Source organism: Numenius arquata, chromosome W (assembly GCF_964106895.1).
Source record: "Numenius arquata chromosome W, bNumArq3.hap1.1, whole genome shotgun sequence".
NCBI classification, from domain to species: domain Eukaryota; kingdom Metazoa; phylum Chordata; class Aves; order Charadriiformes; family Scolopacidae; genus Numenius; species Numenius arquata.
The window spans coordinates 29428153-29451017 of NC_133615.1; the positions used below are offsets into that span (position 1 = coordinate 29428153).

A 22865-nucleotide genomic window follows, 5' to 3' on the forward strand; every position below is an offset into this window, starting at 1 on the left:
GAATGTTATATTTCCTTCTTAGAACAGTCCGTATGTAAGTAATACTTTTCACATAAGTACTCTGGTGTAATAAAATAACATGCAATAGTATCATAAGGTGCTAAGAAGAGGATTTATCTCACCTACCTTTAGTTGCCTAAAAATTAGGAATTTGGTTTAAGCTAAATAGCCGGACTCTCATTATATTCAGTGGAGAGAAATGGGCACCCTCAGAGACTGATTTGTCCGGCCTGTGTCAGACATCTGGTTTAAATTGGGACAAATCACTGTTTGGAGTTGTCGTTTTTTCTCTGCTGACTGCAGAGAGACCCTAGGTGATTATTTTAGGCCATTCACCTTTCAGACAGTGAAGGTTAGTTGAGATGAATCCTATCTCTAATTGTGGAAACCCATATGGCAGGGGAGAAAAAAAAAAAAGATGAAATGAAAGAAACAAAGCAACAGCAGCTAAAATATGTTTCTTGCATTTATTTGAGAAAGAGCAGGCAGACAATGTATTTAAAACCAGTGCATAATGTTCTGTGCTAATCATGTAAAAGCCACAGCAAAGAAAACAGCATTCTTCATGTGTGTGGATGTGTGTAAAGGGACTAAGCAGTTTAACACATTTATGCTTCCAAAATATCTTTTGGATTGGACCCAAATTAAATCTAGTCAGGCCCAAACACCTGTTTAAAGCTGTGATGACACTGCCATATGGTGGGTCAGTTGCTGCACACATGATCAGGTTTATTTGGTCAGTTCAAGTAATAATAACCCAGACACCTCTCTGGGACCTAGAGCATGGTTTTGGTGCATGAGATACATAAGATCATAGAATCATAGAATGGTTAGAGTTGGAAGGGACCTTAAAGATCATCGAGTTCCAACCCCCCTGCCATGGGCAGGGACACCACCCACTAGAGCAGGTTGCTCAAAGCCCCATCCAGCCTGGCCTTGAACACTTCCAGGGATGGGGCATCCACAACTTCCCTGGGCAACCTGTTCCAGTGCTTCACTACCCTCACAGTAAAGAATTTCCTCCTAATATCTAGTCTAAATCTCCCCTCTTCCAATTTAAAACCATTACCCCTTGTCCTGTCACTACATTTCCTGACAAAGAGTCCCTCTCTGGCTCTCCTGTAGGCTCCCTTCAGATATTGGAAGGCTGCTATGAGGTCTCCCTGGAGCCTTCTCTTCTCCAGGCTGATCCCTGAGGTAGCTAGCCTACAGCTGTCTTGGGCTACCTGCCCATGCTGTAATAACTTCTTGATTTGTGGAAATAGTTACAGAATCACAGAATCACAGAATATTTTTGGTTGGATGGGACCTTTGAGATCATTGAGTCCAACCAACAAAAAAAAAAAAAAACCAAAACCAAAAAAACCACACACACCCAAAAAATCCCAGAACAGCAACACCAACAGTTGAGGGATGCCGCATGCTGCCACAAATCTCGGGGACATGGGGTGCAAAAAACTCACCTCCCACTCCTCCAGCCTCACCTCTACCTCCATCCCAATGCACCAATTGACCCAATGTACCAATACTTGCTGTGGGGTACTCAATATAATCTCACATGTGTGTTCATAAAACCTGAAAAGGAAGAATAAGTACATCACAATTTACAGGCTTAAGGGTTTCCTTTGTACTATTTTGGGTCTTTTACCAAGCACAAAGGAACCAGAGTGTGATGTCACACTCCCACCCTGGATGGCGGTCAGGCACTGTAGTGTGATATGAAAAAAAAAGATCAAAGCACTTGGCCTTTACAGAAAAAAACTGGGTTCATATTTATTCATAAGGCTAAATGTAGACATTTCCATCTGAGCTAGTCATCTATGCTCCCTTGTACTCAATGGACAGAAAGAGAAACTCTTTGGTCACAGTCCATCTCATCCTGAAGTAACCACCTAAAATTTCTCAAATGAACCATACCCTAAAATTGCCTAGTTCTCTACTTGAGTCTAAAAGACTCTAGGGCAATTAGATCAGTGTTTGTTTACCAGTTTCAGATAACTATAAGTGCACTCAATGAGTCCTGCCTCTTCTGTTGTCTCAGCCACTGCACTCCAAGATGACTAGTCTCTTTTCCCAGTCTAGGTCGAGCTGTGCCAGTCATCAGAAGTGATTGAAAGTTGCCTTGCTTTGGTTGTTTATGTTTAACACCACATCAATAAATGGGCTCAGGTATGGCTTATGGTTTGAGAAATACTAAGGATTTCAGCAGGTTGATTTGGACTCAGATTGACTCCATAGCCCTACACCTAAAAGGATGAGTTTAAAAATAAACCTCTGCTGGGGAGAGATACTGGAAAATATGACCCCTGACGAGACATTATCTTCACCTATACTGTCTAGTAGGGCTGTATGAAAGAACATAGGGCTTCACCAAGGGCAAATCATGCCTGACAAATTTGGTGGCCTTTTACAATACTGCCACAGACTTGGTGGACAAGGGCAGAGCAACAGACGTCATCTACCTAGACTTATGCAAAGCATTTGACACTGTCCCGCACAACATCCTGGTCTCAAAATTGGAAAGTCATGGGTTCGATGGATGGACCACTCAGTGGATCAGGAACTGGCTGAATGGCCGCACTCAAAGGGTTGTGGGCAACAGTTCAATGTCCAATTGGCGGCCAGTGACGAGTGGAGTTCCTCAGGGGTCGGTACTGGGACCAGTGCTGTTCAACATCTTTGTCGGAGACATGGACAGTGGGATAGAGTGCACCCTCAGCAAGTTTGCCGACGACACCAAGCTGTGTGGCACGGTCGACATGCTGGAGGGAAGGGATGCCATCCAGAGGGACCTGGACAGGCTTGAGAGATGGGCTCGTGCAAATCGCATGAAGTTCAACCAGGCCAAGTGCAGGGTCCTGCACCTGGGACGTGGCAATCCCAGGCACAAATATAGGTTGGGTGGAGAATGGCTAGAGAGCAGCCCTGAGGAGAAGGACTTGGGGGTGTTGGTGGATGAGAAGCTCAACATGAGCTGGCAATGTGCACTGGCAGCCCAGAAAGCCAACCACATCCTGGGCTGCATCAAGAGAAGTGTGGCCAGCAGGTCGCAGGAGGTGATTCTACCTCTCTACTCCGCACTCGTGAGACCCCACCTGGAGTACTGTGTCCAGCTTTGGAGTCCTCAACACAAGAAGGACATGGACCTGTTGGAATGGGTCCAGCGGAGGGCCACGAAGATGCTCAGAGGGCTGGAGCACCTCTCCTATGAAGACAGGCTGAGAGAGTTGGGGTTGTTCAGCCTGGAGAAGTCTCCAGGGAGACCTCATAGCAGCCTTCCAATATCTGAAGGGAGCCTACAGGAGAGCCAGAGAGGGACTCTTTGTCAGGAAATGTAGTGACAGGACAAGGGGTAATGGTTTTAAATTGGAAGAGGGGAGATTTAGACTAGATCTTAGGAGGAAATTCTTTACTGTGAGGGTGGTGAGGCACTGGAACAGGTTGCCCAGGGAAGTTGTGGATGCCCCATCCCTGGAAATGTTTAAGGCCAGGCTGGATGGGGCTTTGAGCAACCTGGTCTAGTGGGTGGTGTCCCTGCCCATGGCAGGGGGGTTGGAACTCGATGATCTTTAAGGTCCCTTCCAACTCTAACCATTTGTCCTGGTTTGAGGTAAAACAGAACTAATTTTCTGTTCAGTAATTTTTCCTTTTTAGCTGGGCCTCTTCTAACTAACTAAACTCTGAAATTAACGGCATATTGTTCAGAAACTGCTCGCTCTCATAGTGATAAGACCTGATAATACCAAGGAATGGTATGCAGAGAGGCCCTTGCTTATACTTATTGCTATAACAACCAAGGTCAGGTAAATTTGTTATTTGCCCCGTTGGAGGGTCGGAAGCGGAAAAGCGTAGAGGGGTCACACCTGTAGGGAGGAGCGGACAGGACAGGTGACCCAAAACTGACCAACAGGGTATTCCATCCCATCTGCATCCTGCTCAGTATAAAAGCTGAGGGATCAAAGGGTCATCTCTCTTCCTTCAATGGCCGACATCTGAGGAGGACCCTGTCTGTTCGTCTGCCTTTGATCCCGATCCGAGCAATCCTGACTCCAGATCCGGAATCCAGCTCCTGTCCATCACCGAGTCCAGCCTGGGACTTTTCCCCTGTGCCTGCCGGTGACGTGATCATCACCCTGGGAGCTTGATACGGTTTTGTATATACTGTATATTTTTTTATTTTTTTATTTTTTTATTTTTTTTCCTTTTTTTAAATATTATTTATTATTTCATTATTTATTAATATTTTCATTAAAGTAGTTTAGTTTTTTTTTCTAAACTCATAAATCTCTTTTATCTCTTCCTCTCCTCTCTTTTCCTTAGGCGGGGGGGAGGGGCCATCTGTCGCTCTGATTGGTTAATCTGGTCAAAACCACGACACCATTCTATGATTCTATGATTCTATGAAATATAACTGTATAAGCAAAACAGCTGGTGCTAAGCATTTGATGGCCACACTATAGACACTTCAAAAGTATTTGCTTGGGACTACCCATAGTCTGAACCCACAGACTGCAGTCCCATTTGCAGATGTAATGCATCTGGAGAACTCCTGGAATATATCTTCTGGTTTAATTTAATCTAAAAGGAATACAGTTTGCACACTCCAAGACTGCCACGTAATACAAAACCAAGGCATGGTAAATGAAGACAACTGGGAAATTTGCTTCAGAAGCACACTTCTGGTCCAAAGTAAAACACTGATGTAGATATATCCACTAATAAGTGCGATTAGGGCTTATTACTATATAAGCTGTGTGCAGTTGCCTACATTCAAGAAGACATACTTTACAGATGTAATTTAGCCATGTAAAAGCCATAACCTTAATGGTGAAATGTTTTCTTATTCATTTCTCTGTCCATAGTAAAACGTACATTTATATAATCTGGACTGTTTGTCCCTTGAACTGATGTTATTGTATTGTAAGGAAGCAAATCCTTTTTTGTTAAAAAATCTGATTATGTTTGAGTTATTGACCTTTTTGTATTCTGGAACTTTTTTTTTTTTAAAGAAAATGCTCATTAAGATCTTTTGTTTAGAAACCAAGTATGTTTTCCTATGCCAAAGAGCAACCAAATTCTAATTGCTGGCTTCATTATACAGAAAAGTAGAAGTGTAACAATCAAAAGCCTTATTACACATACATAATTGAGTTTCATCGCAACATATGAAAACATAAACTGTCTTAAGCATACTTACAGAAAGCATTGCATTGTCAAATCAACACTTTCATTATACAAAAGTAATTGTGTTTAAAACCACCAAACATATGTTACATATAGAAGAGAAAAACCAGAACTCTTTAAGATGCGAGAATTACTAAGACTTCTGAATCATATTAGAATCATAGAATGAATCATAGAATTGTCTAGGTTGGAAGGGACCTTAAAGATCACATAGTCCAACCATCAACCTGACTGATAAAAAGCCATCACTAAATCATGTCACAAAGCACTATGTCAACCTGTCTTTTGAATACCTCCAGGGATGATGCCTCAACCACTTCCCTGGGCAGCCCATTCCAATGCTTAATAACCCTTTCCATGTAAAAATTTTTCCTTATGTCCAATCTAAACCTCCCCTGGCGCAACTTGAGGCCATTTCCTCTTGTCCTGTCGCCTGTGACTTGGGAGAAGAGACTGACCCTGCCTCCCTACAACCTCCTTTCAGGTAGTTGTAGAGAGTGATAAGGTCTCCCCTCAACCTCCTTTTCTCTAGGTTGAACAACCCCAGCTCCCTCAGCCTCTCCTCATAAGACTTATTCTCCAGACCCCTCACCAGCTTCGTTGCCCTTCTCTGGACCCGCTCCAGCACCTCAATGTCTTTTTTGTGGTAAGGGGCCCAAAACTGGACACAGTACTCGAGGTGGAGCCTCACCAGTGCCTAGTACAGGGGGACGATCACCTCCCGAGTCCTACTCACCACGCTGTTCCTGATACAGGCCAGGATGCTGTTGGCCTTCTTGGCCACCTGGGCACGCTGCTGGCTCATGTTCAGCCGACAGTCGACCAACACCCCCAGGTCTTTTTCTGCCAGGCAGCTCTCCAGCCACTCTTCCCCAAGCCTGTAGTGCTGCATGGCATTGTTGTGACAATCATCTCATTCCAACTGCCCCTGGCATGGGCAGGGACACCTCCCACTAGACCAGGTTGCTCAAAGCCCCATCCAGCCTGGCCTTAAACACCTCCAGGGATGGGGCATCCACAGCTTCCCTGGGCAACCTGTTCCAGTACCTCACCACCCTCACAGTAAAGAATTTCTTCCTGATATCTAGTCTAAATCTCCCCTCTTTCACTTTAAAACCATTTCCCCTCATCCTATCACTACACTTCCTGATAAAGAGTCCCTCCCCATCTCTCCTGTAGGCCCCCTTCAGGTACTGGAAGGCTGCTATAAGATCTCCCTGGAGCCTTCTCTTCTCCAGGCTGAACAGCCCCAACTCTCTCAGCCTGTCTTCATAGGAGAGGTGCTCCAGCCTTCTGATCATCTTCGTGGCCCTCCTCTGGACTTGCTCGAACAGCTCCTTATGTTGGGGGTGCCAGAGCTGGACACAGTATTCCAGGCTGAGGTCTCACGAGAGCAGAGTAGAGGGGGAGAATCACCTCCCTGGACCTGCTGGCCACGCTTCTCTTGATGCAGCCCAGGATACGGTTGGCTTTCTGGGCTGCAAGCAATCCCATGTTGGGGGAGCTAGCTTGAGTTATTTGCCTTTCAGGACATAAGTTAATGCCTTAGAATGTATCTTAAAAATTAATTGAAAAAGTTTAAACTGAAAGGACAAACTTAGATTCAATCAATTTTTTTGACCATCATTTTTTAAAAATCCACTTTTTCTTATCTGTGGTAATATTGCTTTTTCATATATTCACAGTTGTCACAGATTTAAAAAAATAGATATAAAGATAGATAAATTCTGGTTTGGTTTCAACTAAAACCTATATGCCATGGCATTTCTGTATAATGTCTGTTTGCCAAAGAAACCACATATGTTTCTGTGCCTGTTTGTGTCCGCAGTTAGGCATACAAATGTGTAACATGCATATGCTTAAGGGTAAGAGACTGTGTCGGGACCCATATGTGTGTAGAGACTCTGAAAACAATCTGATTTTCTCTCATTCAAAGCAATATGTACATATTTGAATGCATGAGTGAAGTCTCTTTTTCAAACATCACTACTCTGTAAAACTAACCAAGAGATTTCATGCTTTTATTTTCTCACAGATAATCTGCCTCACACAAATTAGAGGTGGAGAAATAATAGTTTTTCCAAATAATAAGCAAAAAATAAAGTATATAAACATGAGAAAAGATTCCTGAAACACATGACTGAGTGAGAGGTTCCTATCTCCCTGTGTCCCTCTTATCTAAATTGGGGGAGAGGGGAGTAGCTCTGATTTTGAGCTAATCAAGAAAAATTGTGAGGCTCTGATTCATTCAAAGTCTGGGAGTGGATACATCCTCATCATTTTCTTAAAGTGAGAAAAGAAACACACAAAGACTTTTTGGTTCTGATTTAAGTTTTAGCTGGATGCATATAGGGTCCCATAGTTTAAAAAAAGAAATCTCAGTGTGAGGCAGCTTAAAAAACAAGCAGCACGTCAGCAAACCTGTTTCTTTGCAGGATTAGTGCTCTCTCAAGAAGGATGGAAACCTTATTTTCAGTTCTTCAATTGTAGTTGTAACAGTATCCTCAGGAAAGTCTCTTTCCATTCCTTCTCAGGCCTCACTGTGTCTGTATTCTCTGTTTATCTCCAGAGCCTGCCAGTCTCAAGGCTTCCTCTAAATGGTTTTCTGCCAAGGCTAGCCTGTCCTCTAGAAGCTTCTCCAGATGAATATACTCGATTAGATTTCAGGAATAAGTTATTTCCCCTCTGTGTACCACCACAACAGCTGAAACAAGGCAAATGGGAGCTTTGCTCCCTATCGTGTAGTCCTCTTTCAAAATTATTTGAGCCATAGTACACTGCAAGCTGACAATACAGGGATGTCTTTGCCACTGAATGGGTTTTAGGTTTCTCACTGAAAAGTCAACAAACAAATGACAGCAGTGAGAAAAACAGCTTCCAGAAAGTTTAAACAACACTAAAGAAAAATATATTAAAAAACTGAAAGGGAAAAGATATTAAAAACCAATGGGAAAAAATAAGTATAAATCTCTAGATTATTAAAACTTCAACTTTTCTTTCAAAAAATTATTACCTTATTTTTTTAAACAGCTCTAATGCTAATGTGCCTAGTTCGCTACTCATTTTGACTAGTCAGCTATAATAAGCATGACTACATTGTGAGCAATAGCATTTAAAAATGTAAAACCAGTGTAGTACAAAAGGCAGCTGGCTCAGTAGTGCAAGACTAATGCAAGCATAGCCCCTCATTTCTTGTTGCCTCATGTTATGCACTCAGTTCATCATCTTGCTGATTCAGATGCTTTTTAACTCTGTGTGCATGTGAACATGTGTATGTATTTGCACACATGTATGAGAATGCATGCACTTGTTACATGTGTATGTGATGTGATGAGACTACCATTTTAGAGTCTTTGAGATCAGAATGGCACAGGATAGAAAAAGCAGAAAAGACAAAGACATTGCTCTGGCACAAAGGAAAGCTCTGGCTTTACAATGCCTAAGTCACCCAATCAATGAACCTCCCCCCACCCCCACCTCTTCAAAATCCTCCTGCAGGTAAGGACATTGCTCTAGAGTGGTATTCACCTGGTAAAAATGCTTACATTTATGGAGAGTGACTGGCTGGGAGGAAGGTAATGAAATGTGATATTTCACGTAACAGCGCAGTGCAGAAATCATGCAGAGTGACTGTCAAGTGTCAACATTCAGTGAATAAGACCAACTTGAAATGGATGACAAAGCCACTAAATTATTTTTGCACTGCACTGAATATCCAGACAGACACTGGCCTCATCACAGCCTCAGATCTCCAGTTACGCTTGTGTTACCATTGCTTGCCCTTAGCTTTTCAAAGCTCTATATTTTAAAGGCTCAGCCAACAAAACCCACTGTGAGGAAATACTGACAAACTATTAACTCATAACCAAGGATAGGCTGTGAGCAATATTTTAAAGAACACAATTTTTACTTTTGTACTCTGTTCGTTGCTGCTTCTTGTGAGATGAATATAGGTTTTCTGCAGATTTTGGACTTAGATAATCTATCTTTTTTTTTCTTGTCTTTACCCTAAAGCTGACTTTGAGCAAATTGCATTCCTACTTCTCATGCTTCCACTTCCCCATCTTTTAAAGGAATGAATGACATCAGAGTAATTTGCAAAGGAAGTTTGATAAAGGCTGGAAGACTCAAATGTATATGTTGCTAAAATACAGGTTGGGGGTTCTCCTAGCTGTCACATATTCCTTTATAGGAGTTGCTGAATAGTAATTGTGAACTCATGCTTCACATCATGAGTGTGGTTGTTATGATTATTTGGAGAAAAACAAGAACATGAACAATTCCCTGAAGTGGCTGCCTGTGCAGGCTTGGCCCTGCTTTTTCACTGCCTGCTTTTTAATTTTGTTCCTCTTCTGGTTCAGTTCCTTCATCTTCTACACCTCAGAATATCTTCTATTCTTTATGAGGGAGAAAATCTCCCCCTTTTTCATGGCTGTAGCCTGCTGCTTTCTATGTTTTTTTTTTTCTTTTCTTTCTTTTGAGTACTTGCAGGTAAATCTACCTCACTTCAGCTTCTCTTACACCTCTTCCTATAAATGTGTCATTCTTCTGCTAGTACTCAGATGCTGCCTACTCTTTACAACTTCTGCTATTATGTTGTGACTCTTCTATCCCTGGTACCCTCTCAGGTCTTAGCTTCCACAGCCATCGCCCTTGCTTTCTACCTCCAGGACTATTTTTCTGCTTCAATTGATGGTCTCTCTTCTACTGCTGCTGCTTTCTCTTCTATTTCAGAATGAGAAGTGAATCTCACCTGAGCCCTGAGGGTTTCTCCTGCACTCCTGGGGATGCTGTTTAGTCACTGACATTTTCCCTGCTAAGAGTTGTCACTGTGATTGCTTGTTTGTGGCATTTCTTAAGCATGAGAAAACATGCCCTAGCAAGTGACATTTGCTTTTGACCTTTGTGACTCCTCTGCCTACTATGTGCCAATTGTACCTTCCTCAAGATAAGAGAACTCATAGTTTTCATGCTGCCTCTGCTTTACATTTAGGTGATTACAGTAGCCAAGCTTTCCTCATTGAATGAGAGATCCAAAGGAGCATTGCTTTGGAAGAGCTCGGAGCAACCAGGTATCATTTCAGTTCTTTGGAACTGGGTGGGGTGAGAACCTTTTGTGCTGGAACATTGCAACGATTTATCCTGAAAGGAGGTTCCACTTGCTTAAGCAAAATATTCTTTAAAGCTATAATATAATATGAGGAATCAGGAATTGTTTACTAAAGGGGCTCTGTAAAATTACTGGGAATTGACTTTATGGCCTGAGAATATCCCCTCCAATCATGTGTGAAACCCCGAGAATGGGCTCATGGCCCATGTTTTGCTTTGATCATGTTAAGCTATCTCAGTCCTTCTCAACCTGTGACCCATGAATTATTAGAAATCAAGACATAATCTGGGGAATGATTGCAGGAAATCATCATAGCTTCTCATTTACTTTGCCTACTCAAATCTCTAAGTCAGATATCTTCATTCTGTATCTGCATGACAACTTGCTTGAAGGATATGGAACTTCCTACTAAGACATGTCAGATTCATCTACCTTGATAAATTTATGTCTGAGAGATCCCTGATAGAGCTGGGACTGAACTGTTCAGTCTATAAAGCACAGGGTGATTAACTTGGGTGACACACTGGATGGATATGTGTAGACAGTTTCCATTTTGGCATTTGCTTATTCTGAGCTAATCTCTCCAAAACATCTGAAACACTGCTCAGATACCAATAGTGGAGTAATAGATGGTGATTGATAGTTTTCACTTTGCTTGCACAGTGCATCCAGCTCCCCTCATTCACTGCCCATTTAGGTAAGTTGCTTTTTACATTTTAACAATTCAGCAGAGACTAAAGTTGAGCTCACACCATTACCAAGCTGGCAACAAAAAAATGTCTTTGTTCTGAATTGTCAGAGGTTCTTTTCTATCTCCTATTGCTTCCTCACAATATCAGAGATGAGTCCAAATCTGTCAGCCTTGTTTTATTTTGAAAGTAAAGTCAAGATGCTTAAGGAATTTTAGAAAAGCCTAGTTTAAAGGGGTGAGAAAAGCTATAGCAAACTTGTACGGACACCATAAAGGAAACAGTATAGATGCTTGGATTGTCACAGTATAGGCATTCATGATCTCATGGGAATCATAGGAGAGAGAAAGGGAAATGTTTTAGTTCTTCAGATTAGGATATCCAAGACATTACTAATATCCCAGCCTAGAAGAGCAAGAGGCAGAATTGCACATGTTTATGCAGACCAAAGAAGCCCGGGGAAAAAGAAAAAAAGCACAAAAGCCCACAACACTGATCATGGGCAAATTTGTAATTATTCTGACACTGTTAGTGATTACTGCCATGCAGTCTTTTGGAATGGCTGCATCCCTTAACAGGGAATAGCATACTAGCACTGTTAAGATAAGCCCTTCTGACATGTGTTTTTGCAAAAATGTTTGAATAAACAAATATCGTAATAGTTGGAACTGCTTTATTCAGTCTTAATATGCATCTCAGACACACATATCATCTTGACAAGCCTGAGCAAATGCACAAAAACCACCTCCTTTTTTTCTTTCTTGAGTCTGGCATTACAGCTATATGTATCTCTGCCAGCCCAGTGGCTAACAGATCACATGAACAGAAGACCTCATTCCTCCCTAAATCCTGCTTTTCACCCACACCCATCCAAATGCACAAGCATGTCTGCCTGGCCATCCTTTGGTACAGTAATGGGAAAATGATGGAAATATTTCTTCTAATATTGCCATTGGTTCAAGGCAAATACAGTCAAGCTACAAAGTACTGAGAACTGAGTACTGAGAACAGTTAGGAGAACAAGAAGCATAACAGATAAACAATGTCTTCTGCAGAAAGCCTAGTTTAAATCAAAACAGTGCAGCCACAGTTTCAGTAACTTTTCCTTGAAACACTTGGCTCTACACATAGATGTCAGATACTGGTTTTCTTGGATATGAGTCTAGATGAAGAGAAGAGTTGTTGGGTTTCCTGACAAAGCAATTAATTTCACTTCTTCTTGCCTCCTCTTGTTCTTGGGGAGAACTTCATACAAATAATTTTTCTGGTTTTTTTTGAACCATAGCCCCTGATACAACTGAGTTCAGGATTCAGCAGAGGTCTCTGGTTTGTATAAGACTACAAAGGGCAGCAATGATGCAGGGAATCTAACCGAAACATACTGTTTTAAAGTGTCTATTTTTCCTAACTGATTGACATTTTGTTACTACCAAACGCAAGAAGCAAATTTGCTTTGTTTTTTGCTGGGGAGTTGTTTTGCATTTAAAATATTATCTAGATTAACAACTCCCCTCTGCCACACACATGCATACCCATGCCTTCATGGCAGCTTTGCTCCCAGGTTTCACCTTTAAATGCTTACTTGCAGCAAAGCTTCCGAGTGACCTGTGAACCATATTTCCATCATTTTCCCATCACTGAAGCCTCAGGCCAAAAGGGTTAACTACAGATGACAAAGTGCAACTGTCACTGCTATAACTAACCCTTCATGCCATTTTTCCTAATAGGCTTTTACACTTTCAAATTGCTCCATTCTCAACCTGAAAGAAACAGCTACTGATCCTGGGGCAAGAGCAAATAAAAAATAAATGACAACTTGATTTAGCTGGGATGGCCTGTCACAAACAGACTGGTGATTTGTTTCTTTCTGCAGTTGTTTAGTATATCATAGCCCAGCCAGGTACAGTCATTTGTATAGGAATGGGCTGGCAGCATTTGCTCCTGTTCTGAGGAGGCTCTTCAGAAATGTTTCTGAGTTTGCAACCTGTATTTATAGCACCCACTGCATGGGTGCAAGTGCTGGCTTTGCCACCTGGTAGGACCTCCATGCCACAGGTTTTGAGACATGAAGCCCTCTATGCTATTCCTTCTGTGTTGGGTGCTGGGTGTTGCGTCAAGAGGAAAATAGTTTTGGCAGAAAATAAACCCCCTTGCGTTCTAACACTCCTCACCGAGGTGGGAGGCTAGGGGCGGCTGGGTTTAAATTCTGAGTGATGCCCAATTCACCACTATCAGTCCAGTCGCGTTTAATATATTTTAAACTATCACGATTCTGGATACACTAATAGTGGACTGCACCTTCAGTCTAGTCGTGCTCATGAACTAGCACGGCCGCACTCTAGTGTTTGGTCGTGTTCAATGAGAAACCGAAACGGCTAGCTACTTAAGCAGTGCAGTTTATTTAAGCAACAGATATAAAGGTTCTTATGGTTTGCCGGTGATAAATACACTGTCTGCAAAGCACGTGCAAGTAAAAATATTGTTAATGGTACAAAGCGCACAACAAAGTTACAAACAATACATCCTGGCTATAAATGTAAAAAAGATATCCCTCTAGAGAGATTTCTAAGTTTCCCGAGGAAGCACTCAGTATAGTCTAAGTCTTACCCACAGGCGTCCCTATGGGGGGGAAGAAAGGCTCAGCCTGTCGACTGGTCCCGGGAGTCAAAGGCAGTCCATGATGGGGTCCTCCCTGACTTGTTTACGATGGTGTCTTCCCTAGCATCCCCCCTTTCTTGGGCTATTTTTATACTATTTTTTACCTTCAAGGTGGAGTTTGAGTGACTCTAGTCATAAATACCTTTATTATGATTGGTGTAAAATTCTCTCGCCTCGCATTTAAAGGTATAGTTTACAAAAAATTCAGGGCGCAGACTCAAGGAGGAGCGGTCTCACCTTGGAGGCGGGTAGCCTTCGGGCTGGAGGTGTGTTTTGGTATTATAATGACATTATAATGAGCAAAGTTCGCACAAAGGACAGCATTTCATCAAAATTTGACAGACTGTTGGCTCAGGGTAGCAAGCATGCTGCTTATCAGTTCCATAGGACCATCTCATTCCCATTCTGTTGTGTAATCACAGAGCTTGGCCATGGAATCTTCACTCCACTCCATCCTCCGTGTTGCTTTTGCAAGCAATATTGTTCAGGGAGTCCTAGATGTAGCGGATTCCTTGCATACCAGCTGCCGCTGTGTTCCACCCTGGAAATGTTTTGATTTTATACATTTCCTTAATGTGTGAACAGTGCTATATATTTTTAATAAAAATTATATTTCAGGAATTATTCCACATTATCCACCCCGTGACTATATTCACTCAAGCTCCACGATATTCAAAATTGATTGGGAATATCACAGATGCTCTTGTGGTGAGGGTTGTCAAGTACAAGTATATCTTGTGGAGCTATCAAGTGAGTTAAGTTCTTCATCATAATACAAAGTCTAACATACAAAGCGATTGTCAAAGCAAAGCCCAATACAGTGAGTATTAACAAAACAGCAACAGGGTGGAGCATCTTGTTAAGGATTCCTGTAGTTGTTGGCTACCATCCAAAAAGAGTGTCCCACCATTCATGTTCTCCATCTTTCTGGACTCTTTCCAACACTCGGTGTATCTCCTCAACATCGGGATGGACAGTAATTAGAGTCTTTTGTCCATTTTTTTGGGCTTCTTTCAACAGTCGCTTCAAGTCATTATGTTGTAGCAGCTTCTTCACCAATGTAATGTTCATCCCAATAGGGGCAAATAATAAATCACGAATTAGCATATAGTTAGACTGTAGTAATTAGTAAGATGTGACAGGAGCTGAATAATTGAAATCACATCCAACAATGTTAGAAAAGTTACAAGCACAAAGATTTGAGTGATTATTCATATCTACCGCTATGTTTTCTATGAACATGAAACTACAGGGAGATCTCATGCAGACACACCCTTTCCCAATATATACAAGCACAGTTTCTGGAGTTTCATCAGGATGCATCTCAAAATGACAAATATTTTGGTCGGTGTCAAGACAAATGTCTTGTGCTTTGAGGGTATTACTCTCACAAATGAATCCTTGTTGGTCTCGTGTGATGCATGCATCAACATCAACAGTTTGCCATTTATTTTTATTTTGTTGCGCCCACACTCTATGCTCTATTGGATAGAGTATGGCTCCTTGGTGATTCAACCCCAGCGCAATGATTGGGTATATGGTGTATACCGAAGCATTGAGTATTGTTAAGACAAAAGCAGTGGCTTTGCTCTCAGTGGGATCGTAGGTGAAATTAACCAGATACCACCAGGACTGAAATTTCTTTTCAAACTCAATTGCATTATCCCATATTACTTTTCGAATTTCGGTGGGCAAGGTGCCTTCTTCACCTTCCCTTATAATTGCGGCTGCCATCGATTGCATCCACAGTTGGGCTTGGATACAACTAAGAGCCAAAGAAATATTGTTTTGGGCTGTATCAAGCACATTTGTGATCAGCTGGTGGTCTTTTTCACTTGTTTCTTCCCACTGAGGTAATATATTTGATAAAAGCCATTGGTGGTTCCCTAAAACTGATAGAGAAGACTAGGGGATCAGCAGTGGTTGTGACTAGTTTATGGGCAAGTACTTCAGCATCTGAGACTATTTAGGACTCCCAATCCTGTTCCTAAGATACCAGTCACATCTCTCTTCAGTCGTTGTGAAGAGGTCAGGGTTCGTCTATGCAACCATGCTGACTACCCTGCATAAGACGTACCTAGGAATGGTGAGCAGGTAGGTTTAATTGCAGAGATATTAATTTGCATTGATAATTCTACTCGTTTGAGGGAATATGTTGGGTTAAGCAGTATTTGCTGCTGACCGGTGTCTTTAATAACATAAGGGCCAATGTTGAAGGTGTAAGGAGTTAGACTAATGGGTGGTTGAGTAGGTACATCTTCAGGAATTTGTTGGGATGTAGGTTGTGTTTCCCTTTTGGCAGGTTCGGACGTAATTGTGTCAATCATAAACTCAAATAATAACTCTGTGCCTTGGTAACCCCACAGGCAATACGCTACTATAGGTTTGGTAAAAGTAAAATTGTGTCAGCAATCTGAATTTGGCTCCATTATTTTATAGCATTCAGTATTATGTTTTTCTGGTTTGGTAGAGTCTACGTAGATTGTTTTAATTTCGGTTGGTCTGTGATGAGTAGACCCATTGATTACTCGGCAACCAATTTGTATTTCCCTTCCAGGGATGGCTTCAAGTTTAGCCATTTGGAGTGATTCTTTCCAACTCCATTTATTTCTGGAGTATATTTCACTTCCTTATATTAAATTCTTTTCATTTTTAATGCTTGCAGTATATTTTGACAATGCGTTGTGCCAAGGGTCATTATCAGAGACTGTGGTGTGAAGGGGCAGATTTTTAAGTCCACTTAGCAAGGTTTCAGGGTGGTCACTGTCAGGAGTTTCAAATAGTGGAACCAGGTTAGGCTGTGTAGTGGGATCAGGTTCAACTATGTCTATTTTGAATTCAAATAGCAACACTATTTCATGCTGTTGCCAACGAAAAGTTATGAAAGTGGGTTCTGCAAGAGTAAAATTATACCAGCAATCCCACTTGTCGGTGATACAATGCTCTGTTGTTACTGAGCGGGGGTTCTTGGGGCGAAATATCACTATTCTGGTGGCTTTCTCATGGGTTGAACCGTTGACCATTCGACATCCTACCTGAATTTCTTCTCCTGCCTTACCCTCCAGGGTTGGATACCAATTGTTCCAGGTCCACTCATTTTTTGAGAACATTCTGTTTTCATGTATAAATACAGTGGCCAAACTCAACTTTCCATTTGATGTTCCTGTCCTCGCACTGTGTCTAATCAAAGCTTGAGACCATGGCCACTCTGGGTCTCTTTCACTACAAACAACAGGGAAGAAAAGGGTAAAACTGAAGAGCATTAATTCGATTTGCTGGTTCGTCATTTTAGAACTTGGGCCTCCAAATAGCCATACACACTAAGAATAATATTACTGCCAGAATCAATGTCAAGATTCCCTGGAGGCACTCAAGGTTAGCGTAGGCCAATCCGTCTGTTCACGTGCAGTTCATTTAAGGTTCCTCTAAGACACAAAGAAAAGAAAACATGCTCGGTCTTATTTGACCGACAGGGTTAGAAAAAGGGCAAGATCCACCGGATGCTGATCTGGTGTATCTTCTCTGAACAATCTTTGGCCTCCCAGGCCTGGGGATTTTTGGGAGTAACTAGTACCATTGGTACTATTCCAATTTGAGGCATTTTCACTAGCACAGGTTGTCCAGGGTAAAATCTCCTAGAATATTTTCCTGGTTTAGTGGGAACTTTTGGAGGGATGGTATTAGCTGATACGCAGAAAGCCTTCATTTTAGGGCAGCCATCTCCACTCCATCTGTTATTCAGTTGATGGATGGCATCGTCTAATCACAAATGCCATCCAGGTTCATGAGTTTTTGCAAAACGCTTGACCAATCCATTGGTGCGCTCAACAATGCCATCGGCCTGAGGATAGTAGGGAGTGTGAAATACCCACCGAATCCCTTCCTCTTTGGCCCAATCTTGTACCACTGTAGCTGTAAAGTGTGAACCGTTATCACTTTGAATTTCTTCAGGGAGAGGAAGTGTGCTGAACCATCCTTTTAGGCCATTTACTGTGTCCTCCCCTGTCGCTGATTTGGAGCTAGTGGCCATAGTGAGGCCGGAGATAATCTCCACTCCTACCAGGACATATCTTTTTTTACCTGACATTCTTAAGGGTCCAATATAATCAATCTGCCAGGAATGCCACAGTGTCTTCTTGTCTCGAATGTGTAAAGGAGGTGCCTTACTTGGATGATCTTTACTGAGTCATAAGCGACATTGGGAACAGGCGGTCACTACTCGTTCACACAGCTTAACTGATACAGGCCACCCTCAGGCTAAACCTTCCCGATATGTCAGTTCGCCCGGTATGGCCACGCTTAACATGTAACCATTCTAGTAGGCATTCCCATTCTTGACTATCACTGATAATATCCATTTGCAGCGGCCGCATGAGGCTATCTACCTGTTGGTTGAACTGAGCAGTGATTGAGTTTGAACGATCATGGCCTTTTACCCAACCGATGTGTAACACTCTCTGTCCTCCTATCTCTAACAGTTGCTTCCAGCTATCGGTTTCCCAAACTGGGACTCTGTTCACTTGCCAATCATTGGCTGCCCAGTGACTTATCCATTCAGTGGCTCCTTTAAAGACACCATATGAGCCAGTGTAGATGTAACTAACTCCGTGTTGTGCAGCTAGTAGGACTGCTCTGAGTTCCCCCACCTGTGCACTACCTTCACCTGTTTCAGTCGCTCTTTCTCCTGTTGCTACTTCCAGTGCTACGGCTTTGTATTTCCACTTATTATTCTCCCGATGAGATGATGCATCGGTAAACCACACACCGGTAAGATCACTGCCTTCCTTTAGAGGAGGTGCTTCTTGAATTGGAGATGGTTTGCTTGGTGGGGATTTGTCGTGGTTTCGGCCGAATTTACCAAAACCAGACCAACAGATGGCCCTTCCCTCCCCCTCCCCCCCACCAAAAGAGGAGAGAGGAAGAGAAAGAAATAAGGAGATTCAGAAGTTTAGAATGAACTAAACTACTTTAATGAAGAATTAATATTAAAATAAAAATAAAGAAGAAAATAATGAAATAGATACAATATATACAAAACCGTATCAAGCTCCCAGGATGACAGTCACATCACTGGCAGGCACTGGGGAAGTCCCAGACTGGACTCAGCGACAGATGGGAACTGGATTCCAGCTCTGAAGTCAGGAACACACGGATCGGGATCAAAGGCAGATGAACAGACAGAGTCCTCTCTGGACGTCGGCCATCGCAGGAAGGGGGCTTGACCCTTTGATCCCTCAGCTTTTATACTGAGCATGGGGCAGATGGGATGGAATACCCCAGTTGGTCAGGTTTGGGTCACCTGTCCTGTCCACTCCTCCCCACCGATGTGACCCCTCTACGTTTTTTCCGTTTCCGACCCTCTAAGGGGGCAAATAACGAAATTGGTTGACCTTGGTTGTTATAGCAATAAGTATAAGCAAGGGCCTCCCTGCATACCGTTCCTTGGCATGGAGCACAAACATTGGTCTTATCATTCTGAGAACGAGCAGTTTTCTCCACAATATGCCGTTAATTTCAGACAATTAGAAGAGGCCTAGCTAGGATGTAAAGTTACAGAACAGAAAATTGGTTCAGTTTTACTTCAAACCGGGACATTCCACCCCTTATTCCATACCATTTGCATCATGCTTAGATTACAACTACTATCATCTATAAAATCTATACACACATACATATATAGATAGATATATGTAAGTCACTCAGTTATAATTTATCTCTATATACAAAAGCTTAAGTCCATTTCACAGCAGATCAGGTTCTCAGGGTATCAAAGATGGTGTGAAATTCATTGTGGTTCGTGCCCATGGGTAACATGTCCATCTCGGAGAAGTTTTACTAGACGCCACTTGATCAATCCAGCTAGGTTTCATCATTGCAGTGTCATCCTGAAAAACACTTATAGAACACTGTTAGTATTATAAACAACTAACATCATACTCGGAATTAAGTATTCTCACCCAGGGTCAAATTCCCTTGAGGTACACATTGAACTTCTCCATTCTTCAGCATCACCCACCAAGTACATCCAGGTCCTTGAGCAAAAACAGTCCCACGAATGGGTTTGCCTTTGCCCGAGGCAGGAAAAACCCATACAGTTTTCCCTAGCATATTCCTTTCATGCACCACAGGGACTTTATCCCCTTCTACAATATGTAAAAGGTCCGACTGAGCAGGACCGGCTCGATTGATGGATCCCCTCGTATTAACTAACCAAGTAGCTTGCGCTAAATGCTTGTCCCAATTTTTAAAGGATCCACCACCCATCGCTTTCAGGATAGATTTTAACAATCCATTGTATCGTTCAATTTTTCCAGAAGCTGGTGCATGATAGGGAATATGATATATCCACTCAATACCATGTTCTTTTGCCCAGCTACTTATAAGATTGTTTTTGAAATGAGTTCCATTGTCTGACTCAATTCTTTCTGGAGTACCATGTCGCCACAAGACTTGCTTTTCAAGGCCCAAGATGGTATTCCGGGCAGTGGCATGGGGCACGGCATAGGTTTCCAACCATCTGGTGCTTCTTTCCACCATTGTAAGCACATAGTGCTTATCCTGGCGGGTTTGAGGGGGTGTGATATAGTCAATTTGCCAAGCTTCCCCATACTTGTGTTTTAACCATCATTTCACACATCACATAGGTTTTAACATTTTAGCTTGCTTGATTTCGGCGCATGTTTCACAATTGTGGATAACCTGCGCAATAGCGTCCACCCCTTGGTCACGGGCCCATTTGTATGTTGCATCCCTTCCTTGATGACCTGAAGTGTCATGGGCCCACCAAGCTAAGAACAATTCACCTTTATGTTCCCAGTCCAAATCTATCTGGAAAATCTTAGCAGCCTGATCCACTTGATTGTTTTGATGTTCCTCAGTGGCTCGACTCATGGGTACATGAGCATCTACATGGCACACCTTCACTAGTTTCCCTAGCTGGTCAGCAATATTTTGCCATAATTCAGCAGCCCAAATGGGTTTACCTTTGCATTGCCAGTTGCTCTGCTTCCACTGCTTTAACCATCCCCACAGAGCATTTGCCACCATCCATGAGTCAGTATAAAGATAGAGTATTGGCCACTTTTCTCGCTCAGCAATGTCTAGGGCCAGCTGGATAGCTTTTACCTCTGCAAATTGACTTGATTCAACTTCTCCTTCAGTAGCTTCTGCAACTCCTCGTGTGGGACTCCATACAGCAGCTTTCCACCTTCGATGCTTTCCTACAATACGACAAGACCCATCAGCGACACAGAGCATACTGTTTCTCATTATCTGAGAGTTCATTATACAGTGGAGCTTCCTCAGCACGAGTCACCACCTCCTCTGGTGGCATTCCAGAGTCTCTGCCTTTGGGCCAGTTTGTGATCACTTCTACCATTCCTGGACCATTTGGGTTTCCTATTCGAGCTTGCTGTGTGATTAAGACAGCCCATTTACTCCAGGTAGCATTCGTGGCATGATGAGTAGAAGGAACTTTACCTTTGAACATCCAGCCCAGTACTGGTAATCCACGCGCCAGGAGGAGCTGTGCTTCAGTACTGATTACTTCCGAAGCAGCTCTAATTCCTTCATATGCTGCCATGATTTCATTCTCAGTTGGGGTATAGTTAGCCTTGGAGCCTTTGTATCCTTGACTCCAGAATCCTAGGGGTCGACCTCGAGTCTCCCCTGGTGCTTTCTGCCATAGGCTCCAGGTAGGGCCATTGTCCCTGGCTGCAATGTAGAGCACATTTTTAATGTCCTGTCCTGTTTGGACTGGTCCAAGTGCTACTGCATGCACAATCTCTTGTTTAATTTGTTCAAAGGCCTATTGTTGCTCAGGATCCCATGTAAACTCATTTTTCTTTCGAGTCACTTCATAGAGAGGTTTCACAATCTGACTATAACCTGGAATATGCATTCTCCAGTTATTTTTTCACATCCATTGGGATCTGGCGACGACCATCTTGCCATTTAATCCGCAAGAACTGGATGTCTTGTGCAGGTCCCTTGACCTTACCTCTTTTCACAGCAAAACTTGCTTTCAGAAGATTCTTGATTATTTTCTTACCTTTCTTGAAAACTTCTGCTGTATTACCCCACACAATGATGTCGTCAATGTATTGCAGGTGTTCTGGAGCTCCACCCTTCTCCAGTGCAGTCTGGATCAGTCCATGGCAAATAGTAGGGCTGTGTTTCCATCCCTGGGGCAGTCGATTCCAGGTATACTGGATGCCCCTCCAGGTGAAAGCAAACTGTGGCCTGCACTCTGCTGCTAAAAGAATAGAGAAAAAGGCATTAGCAATGTCAATTGTAGCATACCACTTGGTTGCCTTTGACTCCACGCTATATGAACACATGCCTGCATTCAAACTGCAAAGCTGAGCAGCAGGACACATGGATTGGGATGCAAAGCCACACTGACACAAGAAGCCTGTTTCTGGATCCAGTTGTACATCTGCACCAGTTCCTAGGATGCAAAATGTGAAGAAATCAGTTTGGGGGAGAATGCTGGTTTTGCTCCAAATGGACAGTTGCATCACCTAGTAAAATCTTGGGAACTACAAAAGACAGAGTTTTTATGGAGGAATGGAGGCTGCTATTTGTGCCCATTTGTTCTTCAGACTGGCAAACACAGGAGCCAGTCCCATGTTTACAAACTATGTCAGCTGACCCTAGAGTATCAGTTTGGAGCAAAGCACATTGTTTTGTTCAATATTCACAAAATGCCTAGAACAAGGCGATCCTGGCTCATGATTATTATTCCTTGAGTATTGGTGATAACTTACATACATCTCTTTAAAACTAATTCGCTCAGAAACTACATCTTCCCTTTTACAAGAGCAAACAGGAGAGCATGATGAAGAAAGTAGGCCTATTCTCTTGCTTGAAATACTAACCCCTGTCTCAGACTGGTGGCAATGCTGAAGCCCTTTCTCTGCTTCATCTGAGAGCAAATGAGAAGACGGTGTCAGGGTCCTGAGGCACCCATAGGCCTTACAGTCCCTGATGAGTCTCCCCTGGGTGTCCTAGAGTGATCTAGGTCACTTCTAAAAGGTCAATGCACGGCAGAAGTTATGAGCCTGCCAGACTTCCAGCTCTTTTGCTTACATCACTGTGTGACTTGCTACAGCATTAATTTCATGCATGATTTAAGTCAGCATAAGCTACTGCTTTCATAAAGAAGACCCATCACATGCTCACCAAGCCCCTCCTTCCACCTCTGGTAGCATATCACAGAATCA

General features: G+C 42.7%; 1 pseudogene; it reads right to left on the bottom strand.

The window, feature by feature from the left end:
• Window positions 1–1566: 1566 nt before the first annotated feature.
• Window positions 1567–15968, bottom strand: LOC141476818 (uncharacterized; annotated as a pseudogene).
• Window positions 15969–22865: the final 6897 nt, after the last annotated feature.